General features: G+C 37.7%; 1 protein-coding gene across 1 annotated transcript in view; it reads right to left on the minus strand.

Annotated features, from left to right (window-relative positions):
* The window catches only part of SCAMP5 (secretory carrier membrane protein 5), a 111,815-nt gene that overhangs the window by 28,368 nt on the left and 66,344 nt on the right, over nucleotides 1–17,103 (minus strand). The window lies entirely within an intron of this gene.

Genomic DNA, 17,103 nt, shown 5'->3' on the forward strand with positions numbered 1-17,103 from the left:
GGCTCTACTCCTCCAACAGGCTGCCGCGGCTCCCACAACGCTGTCCGAGGTGCTGCAGCAAGGGCGTGCAGGACCAAGGACGGCCGGCAGGGGGCGATGCGGGGCGCGGTCGGGATGCAGCGAGCGAGCGAGGATGCTGGAGGAAAAGGAAGAGTGCGGGAGAGGCAGTGACGCGGAGCGGGGCGGGAGGAGAACCGGCAGCGAAAAGAGAGCTAGGCGGGGAGGGGGAGGGGAAGGAGGAGACGGAGCCAGGGAGGCTCGAGGTTGTGACAGACCAATCAGTCAGGAAAGAGAGAGACAGAGACAGAGAAGAAGAGAGACAGACAGACAGACAGACAGACAGACAGATGAGAGGGAAATAAAGACGGAAGCAGGGAGGTCCAAGGCTGTGATAAATGCACAGATCAATCAATCAGGAAAGAGGCAGAACAGAGAGAGACACAGAGAGACAGAGACAGAGGGAAAGATGGAAGCAGGGAGGCCCGAAGCTGTAACACAGGCACAGACCAATCAATCAACAAAGAGATAGAGCAGAGAGAGAGAAAGACAAAGGGAAGAAGGGAAGGAGAGAGAGAAGGAGAGAAAGACAGACAGAAAGAGACAGAGAAAGGGGAGAAGAGAGAGAGAAAGAAAAAAAGAGACAGTGAGACAGTGAGAGAGACAAAGACAGAAAGAAAGAGACAGAGACAGGAAAAGAGTGAGAGTAGAATAAGAACAAGAAGGAAGAAGAAGAGGAGGAAAGCAGACAGAGGGAAGGAGGAAGAGAAAGAAAGAGGGAAGAAGGGAGGGGGAGAGAGAAAAAAGGAAGAGAGGAAGCAGTCTCTCCATTTCCCATCTGTAAAATAAGGAAAATAGATTAAATAATCCCCAAACTTCATTCCGGCCCTGACTTTCTTCAGTAACAGTGAGAAATAGCCCGCTCCAGGGAGACAGATACAAAAACCTGGGTGACAGAAGGGGCAGAAAAGGTGAGTGAGGAGACGAGGAAATACGGGAGGCCATAGTCAGATAGAAACGCTGGGTGGAGACAGTGAGACAGAAACTGAAAAACAGAAGCAGAACAGAGAGAGGAGAAAAGAGAGAGAGCAGGGGTTGGTGGACACACAAAGATATATAGAGAAAGACTATGTAGCAAGCACTTGTCTGTTTTTTTCCTTCTTTCATTTTAAATGGCATTCACATAGCATTCAGACTGTCAGATTTCAGTCACCAGGGTAAATCACCCTGCTGCTCCTTCCACTCCCACTCTCCAACTCCTCTCTTAGCCCACCCACACAGTTCTGGGTCCTGAAAGGAAATTTTCTGGGGGAGGGAGACACTGAAAGGATTCTTTCCCAGGAATAAGGGCTAATTGTCTGGCTGAGGCCCTACCAGATGGGCATTGATGCTTCACTCTCACAGCTGCTTTAAATGGAGCTCTTGGGAAGATTAGGATGAAAAGGAAGGATTGAATCAGCACAAGAGAGATGCAGATCTTCCCCTTTCATTAGTTAAAGACAAGAAGAAAGGGAAAGAGGGAGGGTGATCTTCGTCTTTATATGTTTGTCAGACATCCTGGAGAATGGCTGAGGATCCATAGACCCTAATTTCAATTCTGACTCAAATATTTATGTGTGTTCTTAAACAAGTCATTTCTCCTCTCTGGGCCTCTATTTATTTCTCCATCAATTAAATGAAGTTCAGAATTGCTAGGTTCTAAAAAAATTTTTTGTCTAAATCTGTTACTTTATGGGTTAGTGGTCTGGTGTACAAAGCAGTTCAGTGATCTGCATGTGACCATACACCAGCAGGTATCAGAGTCTTGAGGTTCAAGTTGTAGGACTTGAAGCAGATCTTCATGCCTCCCAGACTTATATAACTACTGTGCTACTTCTCTGGTTAGGAAAATCAAGTAAGATAATGAACCTGAAGGTGTTTCAGAAAGCACAATAAAACCTTGGCTACATATAAGGAATATTAGAGACAAAAGATAGAGACAAGGATTTTCAAGATTGTCTCTCCCCAACTCTTAAGAATTAGCAGAGACTCTTCACCACAAGCAAGCATATATGCTAGTCCAGATCCTTTTGTACCAACAGCATATATCAACAACCTTTGTCTTTGTATGGAGAGGTACATTGGAAGAACTGTGTGATATCTCATTTTTGAATTTTTAGAACTAGGGCTTTTTAATGGAGGCTTTTCAGGAACCAGAAGACTGGAAAATTAACAGAGTAATTCTGAGATACCCACTAAACCTATCAGAATAGCTAATATGACAAAGAAGAAAAAGAAAAGAAAAGAAAAATGTTAGATTTGGAGTGTGGGAAAACTGGAACACTAATGCATTGTTGGTGGAGTTGTGAATTGATCCAACCATTTTGGAAAGCAATTTAAACTGTGTCCAAAAGGCTGTCAAACTGTATATCCTTTGATCCAGCAATACTGCTACTAGATTTATATCCCAAAATCATCCAAAAAGTGGGAAAGAACATATTTAAACTAAAATATTTAGAACAGCTTTTTTTTTTTTTTTTTTTTTTGTGAAGGCCAAGAATTAGAACTCAAAGGGATGCCCATCAATTGGGGAATGGCTAAACAAGCACTGATATATGATTGAGGTGGAATATTATTGTGCTATAAGAAAGGACAAGTAGGATGATTTCAGAAAACCTGGAAAGACTAGCATGGACTAATGCATACTGAAGTGAACCAAACCAGGAAAATGTTGTGCACACTAATAGCAATATTGTCCAATGAAAATGTGTGAGTAACTTAGCTATTCTCAGCAATATGATGATCTAAGACAAACTCAAAAGAACTAATAATGAAGCATATTATCTGCCTTCAAAGAAAGTGACATTGATTGAATACAGATTGAAATATGCTATTTTTACTTTCTGTTTTTCATTTTTTCCCTTTTTTTTGAGTCTTCTTATACAGAATGACTAATATGGAAATGTTTTACATAATTGCACAGGTAGAATTTATATCTGATTATCATCTCAGGAAGGGAGAGGGGAGAGAGAAAAGGAGGAATAAAATTTGCAACTTAAAACTTTCAATAAAAATGTTTTTAAAAAATTTAAATACTGCAGAGCAATAAAATAAAAAGAAAGTGAGAGAAGATATAGACAAAAAGAAATTAAAATGATCTTTTTTAAGGATGATATGGTAGTCTATCCACAGAACCAGAGTTAACTAAAATAATTAATTTAAATAACAGCATATCTAATATAATAATATATATTTATATTTATAATATTTAATAAATATTAATTAATAATATATAGTTATATATAATATAAAATAAATGGTAAATCAGCAGTCATATGTATGTTTGTGTATGTATATATATACATACACATACATACACGTGTGTGTTAGCAACAAAGAAATAAAAAGGGAACTTTCATCAAAAATTGTAAGGGCCCTTTCAATGGGTGGCGCCACAGTGCAATGGGAGATTGAGTGCCCCAGGAAGTATTCTCTGTGGATATTAGAACTTCCCTGTGGGTGGGATCTTGGCCATACTGAGATAGCTTCGTAATGGGTGACAACTCTCACTGATTGGCTGTGTGTGTGACCTCACAGGCCTTATATAAGCCCACTGCAGACATCAGTAGTTCTCTTTAACCTGGCGCTCTTTAACCTGTCTCCCTAACCTGGGGTAGTTGAGCCAAGCTGATGGAGCCGTGAGAGGTAAGAAGTTAACAAATCAGGGCATTAAGTCAGGGAATTATGTGAGTAGGTATAATAAAGGCTTTTAAGATCACATGTGGCTGTTCTTGAGTGCACTACTGGTTATTAAACTATAGATTCAAGAAATCATGGCCAGAGACCTTTGAAGGCCTCAAAAGGAAGTGAGCCGGGTAGAGTTGACACTGCAAAGGTCAGTGGTCAAAGGTACTCTGTTGGGCCTAGGACAGACTGGTAATAGTAACTGCCAGGAGTGCATGTTACAAAAAATGACTACAGAATATATAAAACACTTTGGAGTCTTCCTCCAAAGGCATACATAGAAACTATCTGAATACACCTATAAATACTTTTTTATTGAAATAAAATCAAGCTCAAATAAAAAAGAAATTGACAAAGTAATGAGAATACAAGAAAGATCTATGTCAGCATGGTGAAGGGGAGGGCTTCTACTGTGGAAAAAAAGTGCCTACCAAGCAGATCATATAAATTAGTGGTTAAGTCTAAGGTAGGGCAGTTGCTAAGTCCATGAAAGATTGTGATTTGTCTGAGATCATAAAGCTGATATTGAAGAATACATTTAATTATGAATGTTGAAATTCATGTCATAATTCATACTATGAGATTTCTATGACTCTTCTCAGAATCTGTATAAAGAGAACCTTAGAATTTTATAATTTCAAGTGCCATCTTTCCTCTGGGAAGTTAAAATTAACTGATTTTGCTTTCTGGAAAAAATGTACATACTATACATATTTATAAATATCTGTATTAAGGAACAGCTAAGTTGTGCTGTGGATTGAGCACTAGACTGCAGTCAGGAAGACCTGAGTTCAAATCTAATCTCAAATGCTTCCTACATGGGTGACCCTGGGCAAATCATTTAACTTGTTTGCCTCAGTTTCCTCATCTGTAAAATGGGGTTAACAATAGCATCTACCTCTCAGAATTGTAAGGATCACTGACATAATATTTGGGAAACACAGAATAATGTTTATCATATGGCAAGAATTATATCATTATTAGTAATAACAATAATTATCATTTTTGAGGCCTCTTTTCCCTATGAAGATGATCCTTATATATTTAAACTTCTTCCCCTATAAAATTTCAAGAGAAAACCCTCTTTAAGAAGATATTTGATTCTCCTTTTAAATAATCCAAGGCCATATTTTTATAATGGCGAGGCAATTAAGATGCTGGACTCTTTGGAAAGTTGAAGACCCACTAGCTTGTATACCTGTATAGCTTTAATTCCTTCTCTCTTTCTTTTGTCTTCAAACCTAAAATTAGCCAATATCTCCCCTGTTTTCCCAATTATAACTCTATGAATGATTGTCTATCTGAACCCAAATGATGCCATAACCACTGGAATAATAGGTAAGATCCTCTGCATCCCCCTTGATTATACATGGAGTATTCCAATTCTATTTCTTTCATTTCCATATGCAGGAGGTAGACGAACGTGAATAGTATAAATCTTGGGGATACATCTTCTCACTAGACAAAGTAATCTAAGAGGCCAAAGAAACAGAGCTACTGGGTTTTGTAAATAGTGCCCCTTAGGCTGTATTTTATTCCCTGTCTTAATGGAAATAACAGGATGAGCTTGACTGATTCTATCTTGAAGGAGTCCTCTACCATTGTAGAGATTTACTGCCAACATGAGATATTCTGATAAAACTAACCACTGCAAAATGCATTTTCCCACTGGAACAAACTTGACCTTTTAGCAACTTCTGTGTCCTCAGGGCTTGCATGTTTACCCATTTCTATTCTGCTGAAGAATGTCACTGATTGACCATATACACTATAAGTGTCCCTAAAAAGCAATAAAAACCCAATCTATAGCCTATGAAGTGGAAGCTATTACTAGCCAAGCATTCTTCCTTAATTTTTTTTTTCCTTTTAGTCTGGCTTCTCAATTTTTGACCTCTAGTTTTATAGATCTCATGACGAGTGAGATTCTCTCTAGGTTCTCATGGAACCCAGGATGGGAAACTCCTATAACACCCATAAACAGTTACAGTCTTCAAAGATCCCAAAGCATAAATCTGGAAGTGGAAAAACCAGAAAATGTGGTCCTCCTCTGCTGATCCTGAAGTCCCTAAAAAGGAGCATGCCTTCCTAATCCATGGCAGAAAGAAGAATTTCTGTGTACCAAAGGGGAAACTTGGGAAGCCAATCTGGATGCAAATTTGAAGGGCCACAACATTTCACTCCTATCTCCATTATGCTTAAGGCCCTGGCTGTTTTGTAATATATCTTTTAATAAATATCATATATAAATATATACATATGTCATCATCATCATCATCTTCTTCTTCTCTTTCTTTCCCTTCTCCTTCTATTTTCTCCTCCCCTTCTTTTTCCTTCCTCTTTTCCTTCTAGTTCTCCTTTTCTTTTTCTTTCCCCTTCCCCTTTCCCTTCTCCTTCCCCTTCTCTGTCTCCTTCTCCTTTTCTTAATTTAGCAATTGGGATTGACTTACCCAGAGAAACACAGCTGATAAGTATCTCAGGCTGGATTTTAACTCAGGTCCTCCTGACTCCAGGATTGGTGCTCTATCTACTGAGCAATCTAACTACCCAATAGCTATGTAAGTCTTGCATATGTCTTCACTCTTTTTTCCTTCCTTATTGTAGACGCTGAGTTACCACACAGTCACTCATTTGGAAAGAACTTTGCTACCAAAAGTAAAATGGAAATGGACAGGTGACACTAATCAAGATTCCCCATTTTAAACCCCTAGAACTCACAGAGAGCCCTCATTCAAATTGCTGCACTGAATAGACCTAATTCATCTAATAAGCTTCCAATAGAATTTGAATCCAAGTCTTAGGTATTTCAAATCCAGCACTCTTTCCACTAATCCCACTCATCCTCTCAACAGAAAAACTTTTAAAATTACATTTTTTTCATTATGTCCACTATACAACTACAATTTGGGTTATTTGTAGGGGGCAGCTAGGTGGCTCAGTGGATAGAGTAACAGCCTTAAATTCAGGAGGACTAGAGTTCAAATCTGGTCTTAGACACTTAACACTCCCTAGCTGTGTGACCCTGGGCAAGTCACTTAACCCCAGCCTCAGGGGGAGGAAAAAAAAAAAAGAAATTTGGCTTATTTATGATTTTGTAAATGCATAATTTTGACTACACAAAAATCACCCATTATTTTCAGCCATGTGGCAGAGCTTATGCAGAAACAAATAATTTGGACTCATTGAAAGGACTCTGATATTTCTTAATATCATTCACAAAAGTCTTTCCTAAGTCTGATGCTTCCTCTGATGTCTCGACTATTAAATCTAATGCTCTTTTCTCATTCCTCATTCTCTGACTTCTCTCCAGCTCTTGACATGTTAACTGCCCCCTGCTTATGGAGGCTTTCTCCTCCTTAGCTTCATGTCTGTCTGATAATGCTTGCTCAGGACCTTTTACTAAATCATCATCTATCTCCGAAGCATGGATGTCCCCAAAGGCTGTCTCCTTTTCTTCTTTCTCTACATTTTCTCTCAATGATCTTATCCACACCAATGGGTTCAGTTATCAGCCTTAGGCAGATGACTCACAAGTTAATATATCTAAAACACTTCCTCAGCTGAAAGTTATTCCTATATCACCATCTGCCTGATGGACAGCTCTACCTGAATGTTTCATAGCATCACAAACAATATGTTCAAAATTCATCTAGTATAGCAAATAGATCATCACTCTTAGAATCAGGAAAATCTGAATTCAAATATTAACTCAGATAACCATGTGATAATAATGACCCCTGGGAAGCTCAGTTTCTTCATCTGTAAAATGGGGATAATATGACAATTACTTCATAGTCTAATGAGATAATATATGTAAAACTTTGTCACACCTACTGGCCAAGGATAGTCCTCAATAAATGCAAAGAAACTCATCACTTGGAGACACCCATCTGCATCCAGAAAGAGAACTATGGGGACTGAATATGGATCACAACATAGTATTTTCATCTTTTGTTATTGTTTGGTTGCTTTTTTTCTTTTCTTTTTCATTTTTCCCCTTTTGAACTGATTTTTCTTGTGCAGCATGATAAATGTGGAAATATGTTTAGAAGAATTGTTAAATTCCTAATTAATTGTTAAATTATTAAACCTATATTGGATTATTTGTTGTCTAGGGGAGAGGGGTGGGGGAAGGGAGAGAGAAATTTTTGGAACAAAAGGTTTTGCAAGGGTGAATGTTGAAAACTATCTTTGCATGTATTTTGAAAATAGAAAGCTAAACAAGAAAGAAACTCATCACTATAAAACTGGCCACCAGGTGATTAACTAGGGGAAGGTATGGAGAATCTAGAAATTCATTAAGAACTATCTTCCATGGTGGTAAGAGGAATGTAATCTGCATGTGTAAGGGTAGTGTCCATATGAACTCATGGAGCTTTCAAAGAATCCAAACGAATTACAAGAATAAATTACGCAGTATTTCAGGAATCCATTATTCAGCAGGGTAGATGATCTTTCTAACAGTTAAATTCAATTCACCAAACATTTTATTCATATGCAAGATATCACACTTACATCAGCACAAATTAAAAATCCCTCTGTAACTCGGTAGAATTGTCATTAACAAAAAGAAAGTCATCACTCCAAAGCTAACTTGGCAACTACACTCTCCAAGCTTAACTAAGCTGGTTCTTGGACAAGAAATACATAGCACAATACCAAGCCAGTACCTGAAGTCTCCCCAGCCTATTAGATCCTACCAAACCTTGTGTTCCATTGGAATAGCTCTCAAGAGCCCAAGATCATCTCCATGTCATGATGAGGAATTCTCATTTTTTTAGTTTATTTATAGTAGTTTTATGCCAATAAGTATGTAAATGTATGTATACCACAAAGTATACTTTGTCCAGGATAAATACAAAGATTCTCATCACTGGATGAGAAGAGATAAGACTGGACACTGTCATTAATTATATAAGATGACAAAAGATGGGAATAATCAAAATTAATAACAATAATAACACATAGCTCCTTAAAATTTGCAAATCACTTTACAAATGTATACTTATTTTATTCTCACAATAATTCTGAGGCATACGGGCTATTATAATCCCCATTTTACACATAAGGAAACTGAGGAAGAAAGCAGTTTGAGTTAAATTAAGTAAGGGTAAGACAATTAGAAAGTATTTGAAGCTGAGTTTTACTGACTCTAGGTCCAGTACTCTATCAAGTGCACCACCTACTTGTCCATAGGTAACAGGATTGTGGAACGATAGGCACAATAATCATATTAAATGTGGAACTATAAATGGAAAGCAGTTTGGGCTTGGATTAAGAAACTGACTAAAATTTCCATACCCTTTAAATCAGAGACCCCACCAGTAGACCTCAACCAATGAAAATTTATTAAATAAGCCAAGGGGGAAAAGGTAAGTGATAAATGTAAGGCCCAATATATACTAAATATCTGTAACAGCAAATTTGTAGCAAAAAAACCAGAAAACCATAAAAACTAGAAACAAAATAGATGTCCATTAATGGAAAAACTGCTAAAAAATTATGCTACGTGAATGCAATAGAATCTTACTCCACTTTAAGAGATGATGAATGTGAAAAATACAGAAAATTGTGGGGTGACACCTGAAATGATACAAAGAGAAGGAAGCAAAAGCAAGAAAATGATTTACAATGACTACAACATTATAGGTAACTAGGTGGCACAGTAGATAGAGTACTAACCCAGGATTCAGGATCTTTTGAGTTCAAATCCAGCCTCAGACACCAACTATTTATGTGGCCCTGGGCCAATCTGGTTGCCTCAATTTACTCAACTTTAAAATGGGGATAATAATATCTCTTACCTCTCAGAGTTGCATGGATCAAATGAGCTAAGAAATGTAAGGCACTTAATAGTGGCTAGCACATTGTAAGTACTATGTATATGTTAGTTATTAATATTATTACAGCAGTATAAATGCAAAGAACAACAGCAACAAGAAAAATTGAAGCTGAATTCTATGTAATTAATATAACCAGCTTTGCTTTGGTAAAGGAGATATGAGAAAATATCTTCCCCTATTTATTTGAACATGTGAGAAATTATGGTTGATGTGTTGATTAATTTTGAAGTTTATTTCTCTTTTTTATCCTTTGTAATAAGAATGATTCTCTTGGAGGAAGAGGTATAAGTTGGAAAATATGATGTGAAAACAAAAGATACCAATAAAATAATTACATTGTGACATATATATATATATATATACATTTTTCAAAGTAAATTCTTATCCAATAAAGCTGAAAGTCAAGAGAAGAAACAACCCAAGAGACAACAGAAGGACATATGTTGGGCCTAATGAAAAATATATACCTCTTTAAGTCAAGAGGTTCTACTCAATAGGATTTCAACAGCTCCCCTACAATCCCTTTTTAGTTTTTTGTTTCTGTCTTTCCCTCCAAACTTCTGTCTTCCTAAACATATGGCATCAATGCCATAGTAAATGTCTGGTTATAGTATATGTGAGGCAAGGTAATAAGGGGGGAGGGGGAAATACTGAATTGGAAATCAGAAGATCTGGATACAAATCTCAGCTCTTCACTTTCCTACCTATGTAGTCTTGGGTGAGTTACTTTCCTCAATTTTCTAATCTGGAAAATAAGGAGGTTAAATGTCTAGTCCTTCAAAACTCAGCCAGTTGAGCCTTAATTGTTTTTCATGTCACCAATCATTTAGGTATTTGGAAGCATCAACCTGGCAGGAGTTTCTACTTTGCATATGGATGGGTGGGCACAATTATGCAGACCCATAAAAATCAAGAGCAAGAGGAAGAGGGAGGGATGCTAAAATGTCCATAACTGCTCACAGAGACTACCCAGGAGTCAAGTATCACAAATGTCTGGGGATTTGGCCGGAATGAACTGTTACATTCTCAATCCTCACTTAGCATAAATGTTGCTTCCCAGCCATCACCAAAGAAATCATCCACCAATGGGAGTTATGAAAAGACACCAGAATAATGCTCAGTACTTCTCAGCTTTATGTTGTCCATGGTCCTTGAACACAGGAAAAGCCTACATAATAGAAAATCACAGATAATCACCAATTTCCATTTTTATTGTTTCAACCTTCATTCTCTTTCTCAAAGGACACCAATTCATCTGGAAATAAACAACTCTGAAGACTCTCCCTCCCCCTTATTTTTGTCTGCTCTTATTTGCCTTCTGAAGAAGTAGAAAGAGAGGTCATAGAGGAAAAAGAGAAAGAGAGAAGCCTGAATAATCCAAGCTAGATACAAGAAAATCCCTCTTTATCTTAATTAGAGTTGAGATAGATCAGATGCATTCCAATTATTCTGAGCATCTAGGAATCTGGAAGGAAACCCCTATTAGAAAGATGTGGTAAGACAAAAACACTCCTAAATAAAAGCAGGAAGTTCCTCTCAAGAGAGAAGGACATGGGGGTTCACTCAAAAATCATAGCAAACAAGATTATAGGAAGCAAAAATGTGAAAGAGGAAGAAGTGGGGAGAAAGAGTTAAGAATAGAAGTTCTGCAGTGGGTATGCAAAGAATGACCTCAATTAAGAAAAGGAAAAAGACTAGTGAGCAAGAGGCAGGATAAAATGAGGAACCCTATCCTGCTTCAATATTATCTAGGTTGACATAGTGAAAAAATGTGGTCTTTGGAGTCAGAGTACTTAGATTGACCTCCCACCTCTGATCTGTGATCTTAAATAACAACAAGAACAATGATAATGATAATAATAATATCTTAAGATTTGCAAAAACATTTACAAATATTATTTCTTTTACTCTCACAACAACCCTGGAAGATAAGGCCATTATTATCCCCATTTTATAGAGGAGAAAAATGAAGCATATAGAGATTATGTTACTTATTCATAGTATCTAAGGTCAAATTTGAACTCAGATTTTCCTGAATCTAGATGGAGTACTCTATAGACTTCACCACCTTAAGCTCCTTACCAATAAACTAAAAGGAATGCACTAGATGCCTCTAAGGTCCCTCCCAACACTAGACCTATATGCAAATGAATTCTGATAATTATTCAATTGTCTTGAATATGGATCACACTTTTTTTGTCCCAAGATTTGACTTGCATAAAATCTGAGTCAGTCATCCTCTAGGGATGCAAATTGCTGGTTACAAGTGGGAGTTAGGAGAGTGAGTCTGGAAGAAGTGCTTGCAAGTTTCAACATACTATATAAATATCATAGGATTATGGATTTGGACCTTGCAGGTCTTAGCCCTTTACAATGCTTGCTTCAGCCACCTTCGGGGCCATGGAACAAAGTGTCCTCATTTACTCATTTCACCAGGGGAAATCTTCACATGCTTGGGGTATACATCCTCCTAACTCCCCAAAGGGTTTGAAATCCCTCAGTTACCCTCAATTTGTTCTAATCTGTCTGCCAAAAATGTTTGTTGGGATATAGTCACTGTACATGCTACAGCTTCTTGTAGCCACAGGTGAGAGTTGGGTACACCAAAGGTGGATGAGCAGCCTTAAAAATGTTAATTCAGTATCTTACCCTGAATTTATTGAGTGTCTAGTTATAAAGAGTATGAAGTTCAGGATAGAAGAAATTTGGTCCTAGTTTGATGTAGCCTAGATTACAGAAATCATTATTTCAGAGGCTTCAGAAAAAAAGAAAGATAGGATCCAATAGCCTAATATTTTGAAAGGGAAGTCAACATAAAAGAGTTGGGAAGAATATAAAACTGGAATCTAAAGAGGCATGACTCCAATGAAACCACTGAGGTAGATTCAAAAGGAAATAATTGGCTCAATGATGGTTTGGATTATGTGGCTACCAAGTTCCCTTCCAGCTCTCTAGTTCTGTGGTTCTGTGGTTCAGAAATTCTGTAAATCATTTCACAATTTTAAAGGATATGACCCCCTTTCAACTCATACGGTCACCATCCTCGTTCAAGATTTAATTATCTCTTCATGGACTAACACTAGTCTCCCTGCTCATCTCTCCTTTCTCCAATTCATTTTCCACACAAGGGCCAAATTGTTATAGCTATAAGATACATCTAACCACATTACCTTACTGCTGGGTAACAATTGTCAGTATTTCTCTATTGCCTGTAGGGCCAAATACGAACTCTCTTTTGGGGGGATTATATTTGTATGTCCTTTAAGAGCCTACTCTACATTCAGACAACCTTTTCTGGCTCATCCCTCATTTCCTCCTTCATGCTTTTTTTGTTCTGGTCAAATTGCCCTCTTTGTTGCTCCTCAGACATGATATTCAATCTCCCATCACTATGTGTTTGCAAAGTTCTCCAAGTATAGAGTTAACTCCCTCCTCATCTCCAGCTTTCCAAAGCTCAACTTTAATGCCAGTTCATGCATTTTGCCTTTCTCAATCCTTCCCCTGCTATTGCTCTTCCTGAATTCCAAACTCCTATGCTGTAAGAGGCTGAAACTCTTGAGTCAGTGCAGTGAGGTGAGACAATAGAGCACTTGAGGCTAATTACTGATTGGACAATACAAGAATATGCTTGGAAAATGGTCCTTTCCACTATCCTGTGCTGGCTAGGTCATTTGGTATATACAGAGAATTGTGGGAGGGACTAGGAGGTGCAGAGAGACTAGCCAGGGTCACTTCTGCAAGAGAGATGAGGCGGTGAGGTCACAGAGATCCTATGCGTCCACTCACTTCACTTCTACCACTAAAGACCAAGAATAAAGACTTTTGCTTATCCTGACTCCGGCTGATTCTAAGGTATCCAGGGTGCTAAGGTGGTCGCCACACTATGCAATATTGATCTTTACAGCATCAAAATTTCCTTTCATCACCAGACACAACTGAAGCTGATATTTCTTTCAGCTTTGACCCAGTCATTTCATTAGTACAAGAGGTGCTTGTAGTTGTCCTCTGCTCTTCCCTGGTAATGTGTTGAATACTTTCTGATCTGAGGGGTTCATCATGTCATACCTTTTATCATTTTAATACTCTGTATGGGTTTTCTTGGCAAAAATACTGGAGTGGGTTCTTTCCCTGGCAGATCTCTGACAGAATTCTTCACTATGATTTGTCCATCTTGGGTAAGCCTACATAGCATAACTCATGGTTTCATCAAGCTATGCAAGCCCCTCTGCCACAATAAGGCTGTGATTTATGAGGGGAGCACATAGTAAGTACTATGTAAATGCTAGTCATGACTATTTATTTTTATTATATGTGTCTCATTTTGCATCTTGATACCTTCACTTTTCTGTCAGGGATTGGATACATATTTCATCACTGCTCCTCTGAAATCATAGTCACTACATTTCTGAGAGTTCTTAAGTCTTTCAAAATTGTTTGTCTTATAACATTGTTTTTATTATATAAATTGCTCTCCTGGTTCTGCTTAGTTCACTCTACACAAGTCTTTTCAGGTTTCTTTTATAGCATTGTGGGAATACTATGCCAGAGACAAGTTACTTCACCTCTCTCTGAGGATTCTAGAGGTCACCCTGGGAGATTTTTTCCCCCTATGGTATCTTGGGTTCTAGAGAGAGTAGAGTCAGAGTTTGCAAAGTTTCTACAAATCATCAACCTCAGATGAAGTCTTTTTCTCAGTTACCACTGGGCAGATCCCAAGGGTCATTTCTTGCTCCTTGGAGCATTTACACTAAACTGGTGGAAAATCTGGGTGCTAGGGTCAGATATAAAAGATATGCCAGTGGACAGAAGTCTAGATCTGTCCATTTATAGTTTTAGTTTTTACTGGATGTTACATAGCAAGGGAGTCAACCAAAAAAGAACAGCCAAAGAGAATGAACAAAGCTCTGTTTACCTGTGAATTTTGAAGACATTCTTCCTTTGGCTATGATCAAAAAGTTTTCTCCTTACTACTTGGTTACCAAACTGAAACCATTTAATGAATGTCTTCTATTACGCCTCATAACTTTTCTAGCAGCAAGCTCCTCAGCCGCTTCCACATGACTAGTAGCTGTCAGAGGTATCTTGCGCAAGTGTCAGTCTTCTGTTACAGTCCAAACCATCCTCTTTATCATTTTTACAGCACAATAATATTCCATTACATTTATATTCCATAATTTGTTCAGCATTCTTCAACTGATGGACATCCTTAGTTTCCAGGTATATGCCACAACAAAAGAGCTGCTATAAATATTTTCATAATATGCATTCTTCTCTCTTTTTTAAAAATATCTTTGGGATATAAATCTAATAACAATATCAAATGTTAAAGGAAATGTACAATTTGGTAAATTAATTTAGATCATTTTTCTAATATTGTTCTTACCTTCCCATGAGCAATTAATATTTCTCTAATTTTAAAGGTCTGTTTTTATTTCTGTAAAGGAGATTTTGCAAGTGTATTCAGATATTTCGTGTGTGTGTGTGTGTGTGTGTGTGTGTGTGTGTGTGTGTGTGTTTTGGTAGATAAACTCCCAAATATTTTAATTATTCTAAAGTAGGGGGCAGCTAGGTGGCGCAGTGGACAGAGCACCAGCTTTGAATTCAGCAGGACCCGAGTTCAAAAATGGTCTCAGACACTTAACACTTCCTAGCTGTGTGACCCTGGGCAAGTCATTTAACCCCAGCCTCAAAATAAATAAATAAATATTCTAAAGTTATTTTAATGAAATGTACCTATCTCTTCCTATTAGGTTTTGTTGGTAACACAGAAAGATGCTGCTGATTTCTATTGATATATTCTATATCTTGCAATTTTTCTAAAGTTATTGATGCTGGTCCTGGAGGCCTCTAAGAAGAGGCTGATTGATTATACATTGGGGAAGGTGCAGAGGGATTCTTTTTCAGATGTCAGTTTAGCTAGATGGTCTCTTAGGTCTCTTCCAATACTGAGAATCTGCAATGGTATGGAGCATTCACATCACATTAAAACATTTTAACATCCCAAGTGAGAGTAATATCTTAGAACAATTATATGCTAGGGACACCAGACTTTAAAACAAAACAAAACAAAAAAGGTTCCCTGAAAAGAGGGCAGGCAGCCACCAAAAGTAGTCTTCGGTCTCTGAGAGCTGTCTAACATTCTCCTGAAACAGAGTAGTGAGAGTAGCCCAAAGTTGGCTTTTGGGTATTAGTTATAAAGGGTATTAGGGTAGAGTCTGAATGTGCAGAATTCAGGGAAAATGTGAGAGCACAGGGAGTGAAGAATTAGTGAAAAGCATGCTGTGTGAGCTGAGAGAATGTGAATCCCTCACTGCTTGTAAGTGAGAATGGTCTATTTAGAAATGGATGCCTGAGCTATTTGAACATGGATATGAATCCTTGAATGTGTTCTAGAGGACTTCCATTTACAGAGCATGAGGATGATTGAGCACTTAGGCAGAACACGCAAGTGGCTGCCTCAAGCTTGTGTTTAGTCTGCAAAATTGAGGTGTCCTGAGTCACAAGCAAGAATCCAAGAATTTCAGAGTTGAAAGATTTCCACTGAAGGACAACTTGCTACATCTCTAAGGAAACCAAAGCACTTTGGAATAGCTTCATTTGATAAGAAACACTTTGAAGCAATCTTTTTTTTTTTGTAACTTGGCCTATTTCTTATAGTTTTGACCTTCAGGACCAACTAGAATAATTTTGTTCAAATACAGCTATTATATTCCACCATTATCCAAATTCACCACTGTTCTCTTCCATAGTTTCTTCATTCAATTGTTATGTAGCATAATTTGGCCATTCATTATTTTGGTCTTTCTCCTATGGACTCTCTCCTATGGACTTATAAATATCTTACAACATGGTACTTCAATGATATTCCATACTGGTCCCTACAGCATAATCCTTTTTTTTTTTAATTTATTTTTTTATTAATTTTATAATTATAAATTTTTTGACAGTATATATGCATGAGTAATTTTTTTTATAACATTATCCCTTGTATTCATTTTTTCCAAATTTTCCCCTCCCTCCCTCTACTCCCTCCCCCCGATGACAGGCAATCCCATACATTTTACATGTGTTACAATATAACCTAGATACAATACATGTGTGTAAATCCAATTTTCTTGTTGCACGTTAAGTATTGGATTCCGAAGGTATAAGTAACCTGGGTAGATAGACAGTAGTGCTAATATTTTACATTCACTTCCCAGTGTTCCTTCCCTGGGTGTAGTTGTTTCTGTCCATCATTGATCAGCTAGAAGTGAGTTGGATCTTCTTTATGTTGAAGATTTCCACTTCCATCAGAATACATCTTCATACAGCATTGAAGTGTACAGTGATCTTCTGGTTCTGCTCATCTCACTCAGCATCAGTTGATGTAAGTCTCTCCAAGCCTCTCTGTATTCCTCCTGCAGGTCATTTCTTACAGAGCAATAATATTCCATAACCTTCATATACCATAATTTACCCAACCATTCTCCAATTGATGGACATCCATTCATCTTCCAGTTTCTAGCCACTATGAAAAGAGCCTACAGCATAATCCTAACAG

The sequence above is a fragment of the Sminthopsis crassicaudata genome, chromosome 2 (assembly GCF_048593235.1).
Source record: "Sminthopsis crassicaudata isolate SCR6 chromosome 2, ASM4859323v1, whole genome shotgun sequence".
Lineage (NCBI taxonomy): Eukaryota > Metazoa > Chordata > Mammalia > Dasyuromorphia > Dasyuridae > Sminthopsis > Sminthopsis crassicaudata.